The sequence below is a fragment of the Diabrotica undecimpunctata genome, chromosome 5 (assembly GCF_040954645.1).
Source record: "Diabrotica undecimpunctata isolate CICGRU chromosome 5, icDiaUnde3, whole genome shotgun sequence".
NCBI lineage: Eukaryota > Metazoa > Arthropoda > Insecta > Coleoptera > Chrysomelidae > Diabrotica > Diabrotica undecimpunctata.
Genome location: NC_092807.1, coordinates 148,469,524 through 148,482,793, shown reverse-complemented (window position 1 = coordinate 148,482,793; position 13,270 = coordinate 148,469,524).

Genomic DNA, 13,270 nt, shown 5'->3' with positions numbered 1-13,270 from the left:
GACCTCACCCTGTACATTATTAAACAATGGAACCAGATACTTTATAATGGTCATTTGTTATTCTCCATAGGTGCCTACTATCGATCTAGAACATTTACAACGACAGCACGACGACCGTAATTTACATAAAAAGCTTAAGGAGACTGCTGGAATATACAGAAAACGAAGACCAACCACCATAGTTAATCAGGATAACCAGATAGTGCTGGGTGAAAAGGAAAAAATTGATATATGGGAAAATTATATCCAGGAGCTCTTCCATGACGAAAGACCCATGAGTGAAGTTTATACAGACGACCAGCTGACTGGCCCTTCAATCACGACAGAGGAGATAGAAAAGGCAATATTCAATTCAAAAAACAATAAGGCACCTGGACCAGATGAAATCCCGTCAGAAATACTCAAATTACTGGATGAAAGGGGAATTTCAGCACTACACAAAATATTTAACTTAATTTATGAAACTGGCTGCTATCCTCAACAGTGGTTACGCTCTACCTTTATTCCCCTGCCCAAGAAAGTCAATGCAAAAAGATGTGAGGATCACAGACTCATTAGCCTGATGAGTCACACTTTAAAGATATTCTTAAAAATACTACATCAAAGAGTATACAAAAAATGTGAATGGGACATCAGTGACTCCCAGTTCGGGTTTAGGCAAGGTTTAGGAACACGAGAAGCAATAGTAGCAACACAGGTGCTGGTCCAAAATTGTTACGATCAGAAGAAGGATGTGTTCCTATGCTTTTTAGATTACCAAAAAGCGTTTGATCGTGTCCAACACCACAAGTTAATGCAGATCCTCAAGAAAGTTGATATAGACCAAAAAGACATATGATGCATTGAAAACTTGTACTGGCATCAAACGGCACAGTTAAAAATAGACAATTCTATATCCAAACCCATACATATAAGAAGAGGCGTTCGACAGGGATGTGTGCTTTCCCCTCTTTTATTTAACATTTATTCGGAAGCCATATTTCAAGAGTCTCTGGAGGATGCAAAGATGGGAATCAAAGTGAATGGAGTACTGATCAACAACATACGATATGCTGATGATGGTGTCTTAATTTGTGACAACATAGTCGATCTTCAACAACTTGTCACTATAATCGGAGAATGCAGTAAGCGAATGGGATTAGAGATTAATACCAAAAAAACCAAATTTATGATAATCTCCAGAAACTTGGATGCACTTGAAAACTCCACCATAACACTGAATACTAAGTCCATTGAAAGAGTGAGTAAATTTAAATACCTGGGATCGTGGCTTTTTGAAGACTGGGCATCGGACAGGGAAGTAAAATGTCGCATTGAGCAAGCTCGACAAGCTTTCGTAAAATTTAAGAAGGTACTGACTTGTTCAGAGTTCGATCTTCAACTGAGACTAAGGTTTACTAAGTGCTACGTGTGGTCAGTGCGGCTATATGGCGTAGAGGGCTGGACACTCAAAACGAGGGATATAAACAGATTAGAAGCTTTCGAAATGTGGCTCTATCGCCGTATCCTAAAAATACCATGGACAGCGAAAATCACAAATATAGATGTCCTTAAAAGAATAAACCAAGAACGCCAACTTTTCGAAACCATCAAGAAAAGGAAAACGGCGTATCTAGGTCACATCATGCGAAATGAAAAATACCAGTTCCTCCAACTTATAATCGAGGGTAAAATTGAAGGCAAGAGAGGAATGGGACGCAAGAAAATGTCCTGGCTCCGAAACATAAGGCAATGGACAGGGATTAACGACATACAATCTCTGATACATATTGCAAGAAATAGAGAATTAATGGAAAATGTGATCGCTAACATCCATTAGTGGATTTGCATATAAAGAAGAAGAATAGGTGCCTACATACGTGGTAGAAGTACGTACAGTTTCTAATGACTCACCCTGTATATAGGAAATGTAATAATGGAGAGAGATCTCAGAGAAGATGACGGATAGAAAGCTGTGGAGGGTTAAAAACGACGAACTTATAATGGCAAAATGCCGAACAACAAGATAAAAACTAAAAATATTCATTAATGGTATTAAATAAGTTTTATTATACTAAAAATTTTAAATATATATCCTCTCGATTTACATTTTCCAATGTAAGCTTATACTTAATGAACAAATTGGGACGAACTATTATCGAAATTTGAATTATTTCCCTAACATTTCACTTTTGCGGATTACGTCCTCGTTCGACTGCTATCCTACGTACAGCGAACAATAAATTTCAATATTCGAAATTTTATCTGCCCAGTAAATTCATTCGAAAGAACGTATTATCCGAATCAGGTCCGATAAATGTTACGTGACCTGAAACTGAAAGAAACAGAAGAAGTGAGTCGAGAATTGACGTTTGGTTATTTCCGGAACAGTTACTAACAAGTTATTTTTATTAATATTTTTCTGTTGAGAACGTTAGTCGAATGCTTTATAATAAAAGATGAAAAATGCCGGATACTTCGCAATATCCTGAAACAAGGCATTTTTAAGTTGGTGGGAATGGGGTTTCCGATTTAATTCTTTTGAATTTATTTTACCAGATATGTCGAGTAAAACAAAGATATATGAAAATGTTTAGTTTTGAGTTGTTACTTAAAAAATATTAGGTACTCACTATTTAACCCTACAGCAGGCGCGCCGACTACCGTTTCATAACCGGGCGCGCTGTGTATTTTGTACACAAAACACATTTTAGTTGATTTTACCAAATTTAGTGCGTTTTAACAAAATGACAACCACGATTTACAAAAATAGTTTATTGTTACATAAAATAATAAACATAAAACATGTACCTACGGGTTACTTCACTCGATTTCTACTGATTGCTGCCGTTCATTGTTCTTACATTTTACGCAGGTAATTGTGGTTTCTGAATGCATTTTACATACAAATATTCTACATTGCCCACATCTAACTGTTGTGCTGGAATTTTTTGAGCCTGGACATATTGCACAACGTCCACATTTTCTAGAGCTTTGCACTTCTGTTCTAGTAGGTTCTTCACATGATTTATATTTCATTAGAAAACCTTGAATATCCTGAGGAAGATATCGCATTGTCGCTCTTTCTGAAAGATGTACTTTCATTAAACTCAAGCTCAAATTCTTTAGAAAAATTCGGCGACATATTTTGGCATTTGTTTTATTGGCACAAAACAACACCTGCGCGTTGATACCCGCCATATCCATTAGAGAAAAAAATATAATTAGTGGCCATCTTCTGGTTATTCTTTTTACAGAATATGATGCACACATTTGGTCAATAGTATCCACACCGCCTTTTGTGGCATTATAATCTAGAATAATTTCTGGTTTTTTAGTTTCGACGTCTACGGTGGCAGTGTCATGCATCCTGGATAAAAGTATGACCGATTTTTTTGGAACAAATGAAACCAAAGTGACATTTTTCTGAAATCCAAAAAGTGACGTTCCCACTTCATTTTGTTTTGGGGTAAAAATTCAATAGGTATTTCCCTTTTGTTTTTTCTCAAAGTGCCAATTGTAGTTATTTTATTTTCCAAAAGGGAAATAGCTAAAGGATAACTGGTATACCAATTATCGGTTGTTAAATTGCGATTTGAACCTTTTATATAATCAATAAGTCTATCTACAATATCACTGGGAGAGTTTGATACAGCATAAGGCCCCTCAAGTTGCCGTCCACAATAAACCTCTAAATTTTCAACAAAGTAAGTTTGTGCATCGCCCAAAATGAACAGCTTGATACCGTATTTTGCTGGTTTATTTGGTAAATACTGGATGAAACTACAACGTCCTTTGAATCCCAGTCCAACGTCCTCTGAATAGGAATTTTTACAGTTACTAACAAATGCGTCCAATATTTTTCTAATTGGTGCAAGTTTGTCATATATTTTCCGTTGATGTCTTGTGGTTTTGTCATCAAATCGTATTGAACGTAACAAAAATAAAAATCTTTTGTAACTCATTACAGCTCTAAGAATTTCTATACCTGTTCCATCAGATGTCCAAAGTTCAAGTGCGTAAGTATGGTTAGCCTTTTTAGTGCCTAGGAGGTAAAGCACTCCCAGTAACGCCATTATTTCACTATTTGAAGTATGTTTCATATCTCGTTCTCTTTTATATTAAACAGAGTCTTTTTTACTATTAATGTACAAATTAGTAAATTGTACGATGTTCTCTAATATCTCAGAATCTATAATTTTTTTAAAAGCTGAAAGTTCTGAGGTCACGTTTGAAGCCACTGCCTTTGGCCCTGGAAGTATTTTGATAATATTTTTCTTTTTAATTTTTGATTGCGACGACAGCGGAATCTTACGCCATGCAGTATTTTTATCTTTATCTTGAAAATATTCGAAAGAAAACGTTCTTATTGCAGTATTATCCTCAAAGTTACTGGCTCTGTCGTGGTCATTCTGTTCTTATTCAGATTCAGAATTGTGGTCATCATGGTCTATTATTTCTTCATATGTCTCAGATTCATCGGAATATTCTATTTCACTAGTTTCTGTTTCTGGGTCTTCATTGAGAATTTTATATAACTCAGCCTCAGTTAAAAACTTCTTTCTAGCCCTGCAAAAATAAAAAAAAGTAACACACGAATAACATAACAATGCAACTAAATTCTTATATGATATTCTCTCAGCGTAGCCGTTATATTCCTTCTCAATTATGTTACAATATCCTGCTCAACCTAAAATAAAGTAAAACTAAAGTTAATTTGACTTTAATTTCGAATTACAACTTTTTATAAAGTAAAATAATTAATGGATAAAATACTTACACTAGAAGGGGCGCCGTGTATTATGTACACAAAACCGTCACACTCTCGTATTTTTAAGAATTCTGACAAAACTCAGCTGCAACAAAAAATATTGCTCAACTATTCGAACGACAGATCTCTACTGGACGAATAGACGCGACGATATCGCCAGATTGATGGCACTTCTATTTTTAAACGACTTTTTCTATTGGACGTGTACAAAATACACGGGCGCGCCCGCTCGAGGGTTAATTATATTAAAATATTTTATCAACATATCGCAGGTAACTTAAGTACTTTCTGCTTGTTGATAGTCAAAATCTAGTCAAATAGATTTTTTAGTAGCTTTTATTCTTTATTGTGCTGTGCAATGCTCAGTAAGTTTTTCCTGTCCAAAAGTTTACCTTGTTACTTTCTGTTTAGTGTGAGTCTTCTCCAGTTTCAGGCTCTCATAATTTTGACTCACGTGATTCAACACTCTATAATTAGTGCTTTCTAGGACATCTTGTGGTCTATTACCCGCCTCTATTATTATCTCTCCTTCCCTTACTTTTCCGCTCTCACTCTGTCTTTAGTCTTGACCATTAATGAGAGTGTAGGGGTCCCATAATCCATCTAATTGGATATTAGGGGTCCCTAATTGGATATTTACCTCGTGGTCTTCAGCCTTCTACATTCCCTTAATTCACGATTCTCTTCATATGGTCTGTGTTGGGCCTCAAAATATTTTTAAAATATTTTTGAAGTTATACTTCTATACGCACGGTCGGCGTTGGAAATTTGCATGAGAGTGAATAAATGTTCCTTTTGTATATATATTTAATATTATATATATATATATTATATATATAATATTGTATATATATAAAGATATATAATATTATATATAATATAATATGTATTAATATTATTATTTATGTGATATGTTTTGTATTATTTAAAATTAAACGTTTATAATTATTTTAGGCTTTTGTATTTTAAAATAATCACTGCTTTACCGAGAACTGTCAATTTTGAAATCCGATAGTGTCATGTCTAATTGGCAAATCCTTTACTTGTTTGGTTCATATGCTGGTGGTTGTGAGTTCGAATCCCAATTATGAATTTACTTTTTTATTTTTGAAATATTTAAAAACCTCACGTTAATCTTATTAAATATATGTAATATACGCAAAAAATATAAATTTTAAAATAAAATGAAAATTTACAACATAATCCGAGTTGTTGGTTTTTTATTTTTATCTTCGTAAAGTAAGTTATGTATATTGGCAGTTTTAAATACTTATGAATATTACATTTTAATTTATATTGTATTATTATATTGAATTATGTTGCAATGTATTTATTGTATTGTAATTTTTATATTAATAACAAAATAAACAATGAATTTTACTGCAGAGTATGTGTAAAATTTTTTTTTGTATTCAACTCCTTTTATACATATATAAAAATAAAAATATATATTTTTATTAAAATATTGATACAATCCTTCATTTACTATACTCCTATTACAGGTCAAATGTTTATATACAGCAAACGATGCACCATATACCTATATAACTAATTCTTTTTCTCTTTCTGCTCTCTCTTACCTATAGCATTACATATGTAATGATTGTGCAGATTGACTCCTATATAAATTTTTAACGGCGAACGCGTGTATAGAAGTATATCTTCTACCGGCAGTCTTACTGGATATTGCTGAAGAGTTATTTTTGTTAAAGTTGGATATTGCTGAAGAGTCCCTTACTGATCTTTAGTTGTTTTAGAATATAATTATTTGTTCTATGGTCAGTACAGAATTCGTAACATTTGTCTACAGCGGGACATTTAAATGACGTTCATCTTTCTCTTTTTTGATTACCTTATTGTTCATGAATCGTATCATCTCATCCATATGCCAAAACTGGAAATATTTTTGATATTTTAATCATTTTTCCTATAGCAATATTGGCTAAATCACATCTACGTTTTATTTTTCTTGAAAAGCCGCTATATTTCTTTTTTTTTATTTTTCTTCTTTTTATCTCTGTCTGTTTACTACTCTAATTGTTGTTATTTGGCTTTCAAGATCATTTCATTCTACTTTTCTACTCCAGTCCTTGATATTCTCCACTTTGCACCTACGTTATATATCTGTACTTCTAGATCTGTCCCATAGTGTCTTACTATCAAGAGTTTTCATATCTGCTGTTTCTAACATAATTTTTGATCTCTCTATGTCAGGTCGTGTTTCTGTAGCGTATGTCATATCTGGTCTGATGACTGTTTTGTCAATTTTACCTTTAATTTTTTTCCTTATATTGCTATACTTGATCTTACACGTCTGTTTCCATAGCTTTCCATAGCTAGATAGTGCAATAACTAGATATTTAAAATACAACACTATTTTTATTATCTAACCTTTCAGCTCCAAATTACACTTAATTTGCTGTTAAACCATGCATTTTGACTTTTTTGGAAAAATTAACAAGTTTTCTGGCGGTATTTAGATCTTCCTTCTCCATTTTTATCTTTGCTGTTATAATCCTTTCTGAAGTGTAATGACACTTTTTGATATGATTTTGTTACCTTTGGTTTATTAGTAATGCTACACACTCTTTGTCCCTATTTTCTTTTGCTTGTTCACTGTAGATTAGCCTGTATTCACATTACTTCGATGGACCTTTTTGTTTTTAGCACTTGGGTTATTTTTTGGTCCCTTGAGTTGAGCGATCTAATATTCCATGTAGTAATTCTCATCTGGGTTTTGGATATTTTTCATTATCCTTATTTCTTGCCATTTTTCATAGTATCAATCCGATTCCAAAACTGTACATTGTTTATTTGGGCAGTATTTGTTTTTACGATTGGTAGGTTGCTAACCTTGCTAATAACTCTTCACATTTTATCCAGGCTTGGGACCGGCTGTGGTAACCGCAGAGCTACTCTATCCACTCCGAAATTGCTATAAGCAGGCCTCTGTATTGGTGAATAATAATCCCAACTACAAGAAAGAGCTAACAACATCAAACCAGTCAGTTTTAGCTATTTAATATTACTTATTGTTCTGTTACATCTGCCTCTCCACGATCTTGTTTTTAGTCTTTGATATACATAACTCTAGACCAAACCTTTTACTCTCATTATCAGCCAGCCATATAAGATTAATTAGGTCTTCTTGGCTGGTGTTAAGGAGAGTTGTATCGTCCGTGAAGCGTAAACGAATTATTTGTCAGTCATTTATTGAAATGCTCTTTTTCCATCCTTGAATTTCTCTTCTCACAATAAGATTTCCGTAGATATTAAATAGTTGTGTAGGTAGTATACATCTTTGCCTGTCATCTTGTTCTGGGTGGAGTGTATTTAAAAGTGATTAAGTCTTTTTAGTGATCACGTGGTATGCTGGTATAACTTAGTTATAAGGGAAATTAGATACTACAACAAGCCAACTTCTTTTAATATCGGTCATAAATTTTGTCATTTGGTTTTATTTTACGTAGATGTAGGTACTCGTATAACGGGATGTTGTATTATATTACCTTTTTATTTATTTGTATTGTATTCAAAAGTTTTTCACGTATACTGGATTGCTTTTTTTGGTATTTCTCTTTAGAGAAAAGTTAACAGCCTCTCTTTAATGAATTGTAGCAATATCAAAAAGCATTTGACTACGTTAACTGTATAGGTTAAGAATTGTAAATAGTTTCTAAGAACAATTTGTATAAGAAAAACATTTCGAGGTTATTTAGAAAATATTATATATTGTTTAAAATATTACAAATAATTATACATGGTTTTGTATCAGATAAGAATTTCAAATTAATGTGTGATAGACAATGGTTTGTATATTATTTTTCTTCAAAGATAGTGCTATAAATTAGACGTTATCTTTTACAAATACGGATTTGTCTCTAGACACAAAAGAAAGGTTAGTCGGTATTCTCTTCTGTTAATCTAGGGAAAAACCTGGGTAAAAGTGGGTAAATCATGTGTGATTTCTTAAAATTTAAAAATATAAAATTTTGAAGATAGGTAGAAAGAATTATAAGAATGTGTATGATTGGCTAGGAAGAACGAGGGAAGGTCAGTCGATTTGAAAATTGTACCAGGAGATTTCAATCATTGTGTTTTTACCATAAAGAACGAGAAGTCCAGTTTGAGAACAGTGTGTAAAAAATATGTATAATCGTTTTCATCTTTCTTGGCGTGTGCGTGTAAAAACACTTAGCAATAAGTTGTTTCATATGTCTGTCCTTGTCTAAGCTCGATTCGTTTACCTCCTCCAGTGGCGGAGCAAAATGTAGCATGTCAAACGAAATAATAGTTATAAAAGAAAATTATAAATTATTTTTCATTAAATTTCTAATAACGGAATATACGTATAAATTGCGAAGAAGTATTTTTCTAACTTGCAGTACAATAGGACAGGATATAACGAAAAGTACATTTTAAAAGGATTTTGAAATATACCCAAAAAAGTGTTAATTATTTAACCCACTTTAATAAAAAAATGATACAGATTTTAAGTTTTAAGCACTGTAGCGAATTCTGAACTGTTACAATGTACTGACCTTGATTAATTAGCTAATCAAAATTAAAAGAAACCAATATTTATGAGAACTAAAAATAATCTTGGATTTAATCAGTATCTTGGCCTACAGTTGATTGCTTTTTTATTTTCTTTAAGTTTATATAGAATCACCAATTTTCCGAAAAATCTGAGTAAATCTAAAACAACGATTGTCCGTGTATATTAAATTCAAGAATTAATATTAAACTCAACAGGCAACCGCGCCAAGTTTTCGACATCCTCTCTAATGTCTTTTTCAGGTCTTCCGAGGTCTCAGTCTCCAGAGTCTCCAGACGTTAGTATACTGATCATTAATCAATGCATTACTGTTACTGGAAACAGCAGACGGTTCTTTTATACCGTCGATGATGACGTGGATGTATAGAATGTACATAAATCCAATTTTAGATTCTACGATTTGTTTGGCCATTATAGGATTGGGAACAGTCTGCACAAGAAACTTCATAAACTCCTTGGTATTCATTTGGAATGTTATCTTTAATTGATTGGGCAAGAGACAAAAGTTTTTGTTGGGAAATAAATACTGTCATTATTCCTCTTAATTTAAGAATTTTGTCGATTTTGTCAGTGACATCTTTGATGTAAGGAAGAAAATATTTCGTTTGATGAGAGTTTGAGTCTTTGGATTGATATTGAGTGGGAGATTAATGTCTGTAGATGCTCCTATAGATATGATTTGCGCGGTAACAGTTTTGGATGAAGGCTTGTTATAAAATAGAGAGCTCAGGGGGTCTACATGCATCATTGCAAGGTCGTACTGATCTGAAGACAAGGGTATTAATGACAAGGGATTAATGCGGTCATTAATACTTTTGTCTCTAGATCAATACACCTTTGCCATGATGCAAGTAGACTTGCTGCCCCCTCTAGTTTTAAACAAGTCCTCATCCCAAATGGTTACCACAAATATTACACCACTAAGAGCATCCACAGAAATCAATCACCTGCTCAATCTCAACCCAAAGACACAGACCCTCATCATATCAAAGCTTTTCTTTTTTACATAAAAGGTGTCACTGACAAAATCGATAAAATTCTTAAATCAAGTGATATAAACACAATATTTGAACCCAAGCAAAAACTTTCATGTCTTGCCGATCAATCAAAGAAAACATTCCAAATGAACAACACTTAGTTTATAAAATTTCTTGAAACATTTTATTTCTGTTTGCAATTCCGATTCAATTTAAGCTCTAGGTCAAGACCATCTTCATACGCGTCACGAAATTTATTATCCTCCAGATAACTCCAGAACCATTACTCTTTTTTAAATGTTAAACGGAAATCTTCTTCTTCTTCAGCTTTTCTAATTAGAGTTCGCCGTTTTCGTCCTTCACAGCACTCTATTCTCCCAGTCACCTTATCTGAGGTCCCTATCTATCATAGCATTTCCGACGTATGTTTTCCATCTTGTAGCAGGTCTTCCTCTCCGTCTTCTTCCCGGCGGGTCCCAGTTTATTATTCTTTTCGGCCACCTATGCTCTGGCATTCTTTGTACATACCCGTACCACTGCAGGGCTCTGTTTTCCAACTTTTTTGTAATTTAGCATTTTACTTCTATTCTGTTCCATATTTCCCCCGTTCTTATTCTATCCGCTCTTGTGATTTGTAGACATCTTCTCATAAAGTCCAGTTCAACTGTTCTTATTTTATTTCGTATTGTTTGAAGGATCCTCTTTTTGTTTTCTTTGGTTAGAGTGTTGTTCCATATTACTCCATGAAGTGCTCTTGTGGCTTGTTCCCGTGCTATTTTCATTTCTATATCTTTCATACAAGTACCATCTCGGCTAATCATTCACCCTAAATACTTAAAAGCCTTACAACTATTAATACTCTCTTCTTCTAAACTTAAGTTCAAATCTGCAAGTATTCAGTCTTGCACATATTTATCTTGAGTCCCCAAAGTTCATATTCTTCCTTTAATTTCCTTATTATATATTCCATATCCTCCCTGTCTTGTGCAAAAATGACTTGATCATCTGCGAAAAGTAGTGAATGTAATATATTCTCTTGTACTGGTATGCCCATTGTTCCGCATTTTCTATACCATCTTTTCAAAGCCTGATCTATATATATATATATATATATATATATATATATATATATATATATATATATATATATATATATATATATATATATATATATATATATATATATATATATATATATATATATATATATATATATATATATGTTAAAAAGTGTAGGTGAGAGACCACATCCCTGTTTGAGGCCTTTTGTTGCGGTGATTGTTTTTGTTATTTCATTACCTAACTGGTAACTTACCTACTTACCCAACTTACCTAAATCTTATTACAATAAATTGTGGTTTATTCCAATATAAAATAATATTTACTCTAGGAAATTATACTATTTTTACGCTCCATTCCTGGAGAGGTTTTAAATAATAGATAAACAAAAATGTTTATCGTATTCGTTCATGAAATTGTTATTTTTTAGTTCGAGTAAATAAATTTAATACTCACTGTTCGATTTCTACACCAGTATCGATTCTTTTTTGTACAAAGGTGTATTGTTTCATTTCAAAACAATTTACTTATGTTTTTCACGCCTCTAAAATATAAAAAACATTATTGAAATAAAATAGTGGACAAGAACAAAACATCAAACATCCATCATCATCATTAAATAAACTATTCTAAAATTCAACCTTTTTGTTAGTAGTGTGTACGTGAAAAGTTAGCTGAATGTGGATAAACTATAAACGAAATTAAAAATAAACAAGTGTACACAATGATTTCCCTTGCGACATTATATCTAACCTTTCATCTACACTGTCTCGGCATTAGATCAACTTTTTAGATAGGATTTCGCAGAGAAGCGACAGTTAATATTCGAAGCATAAGTACACTCAGAAATGTGAAAAAAAATTAACATTTGATTTAGAAATATTTAGTAGCAGAAACATTAAGCCCTTTCTGAAAGCACTCCCCAAAGGATAATGGCCAGCTCTGGTCAGTATTTTAACGATAATGCAATAATCTAGTTTCACATGGAAATTGATGTTTATTCACTTTTCCAAATGTTATTGAGTTTACTTTTAATTATTAGAACTTATTAAATATTAATTTTCTAATAATTATTGGATATTTTTTAATTAATTGTGTGTTTAAATTTATTCTTCTTCGCAGTTACACAACGCGTGGTTCGGCGAGACTGGCTTAACGAACCACGATCCACGTGCCGGTGCGTGGTGCGTAGGATCCGTCGGCAGTCTGTAAATATGCACAGATCAAGATCAAAAACAGTTCGTGTAGGCACAGTATATTGCTTAAAAAGAATCAGTAGGTTCACTCTCGCATTTTCACGGTTCCAATTTTGAATCCACTCCTAGGTCCGTGTCGGTCCGTGCGCAATAGATTTGGCGAAAAATGCTGCTGTTGCAAGATTTAAAATATTTCATTAGTTTCAAAGAATATTCCAAAATTATAATAAAATAATTATTATTATAGAAATTCTTCCACGAAAAGTGGAAAATAAATTTCATAAATGGTAAAATTCTTCACATACCCACTATACACACTTCTAAAGTTTGAAAAATAATATTGCCTAATTGACTTAATCTATTTAAATAATTAATCATATATAAGTATCTATCGTGTTTATCAAAGTGAAATAGATTTGTACTAAGTAGTACTTGTAAAGAATTTCTACGTCCTTGGAGATCAATATATCACTGTTCCAGAAGTATAAACACATAATTGTAAAATTTTTAAAAATGACTTTATTATGTTGGAGAGGTTAAAACTGCATTTTCTATATATTTTTAAATCATCGTAACTGTACTTACGGAATCACCGGTCATGGCGAAATTCGTAAGTAAGATTACGACGATTTACAAATATGTTGAAAATGCAGTTTTGATCCCTCCGACACAATAAAGTCATTTTTCAATTTTACAGGTATGTCATTATACTTTCGGAACAGCGATATAT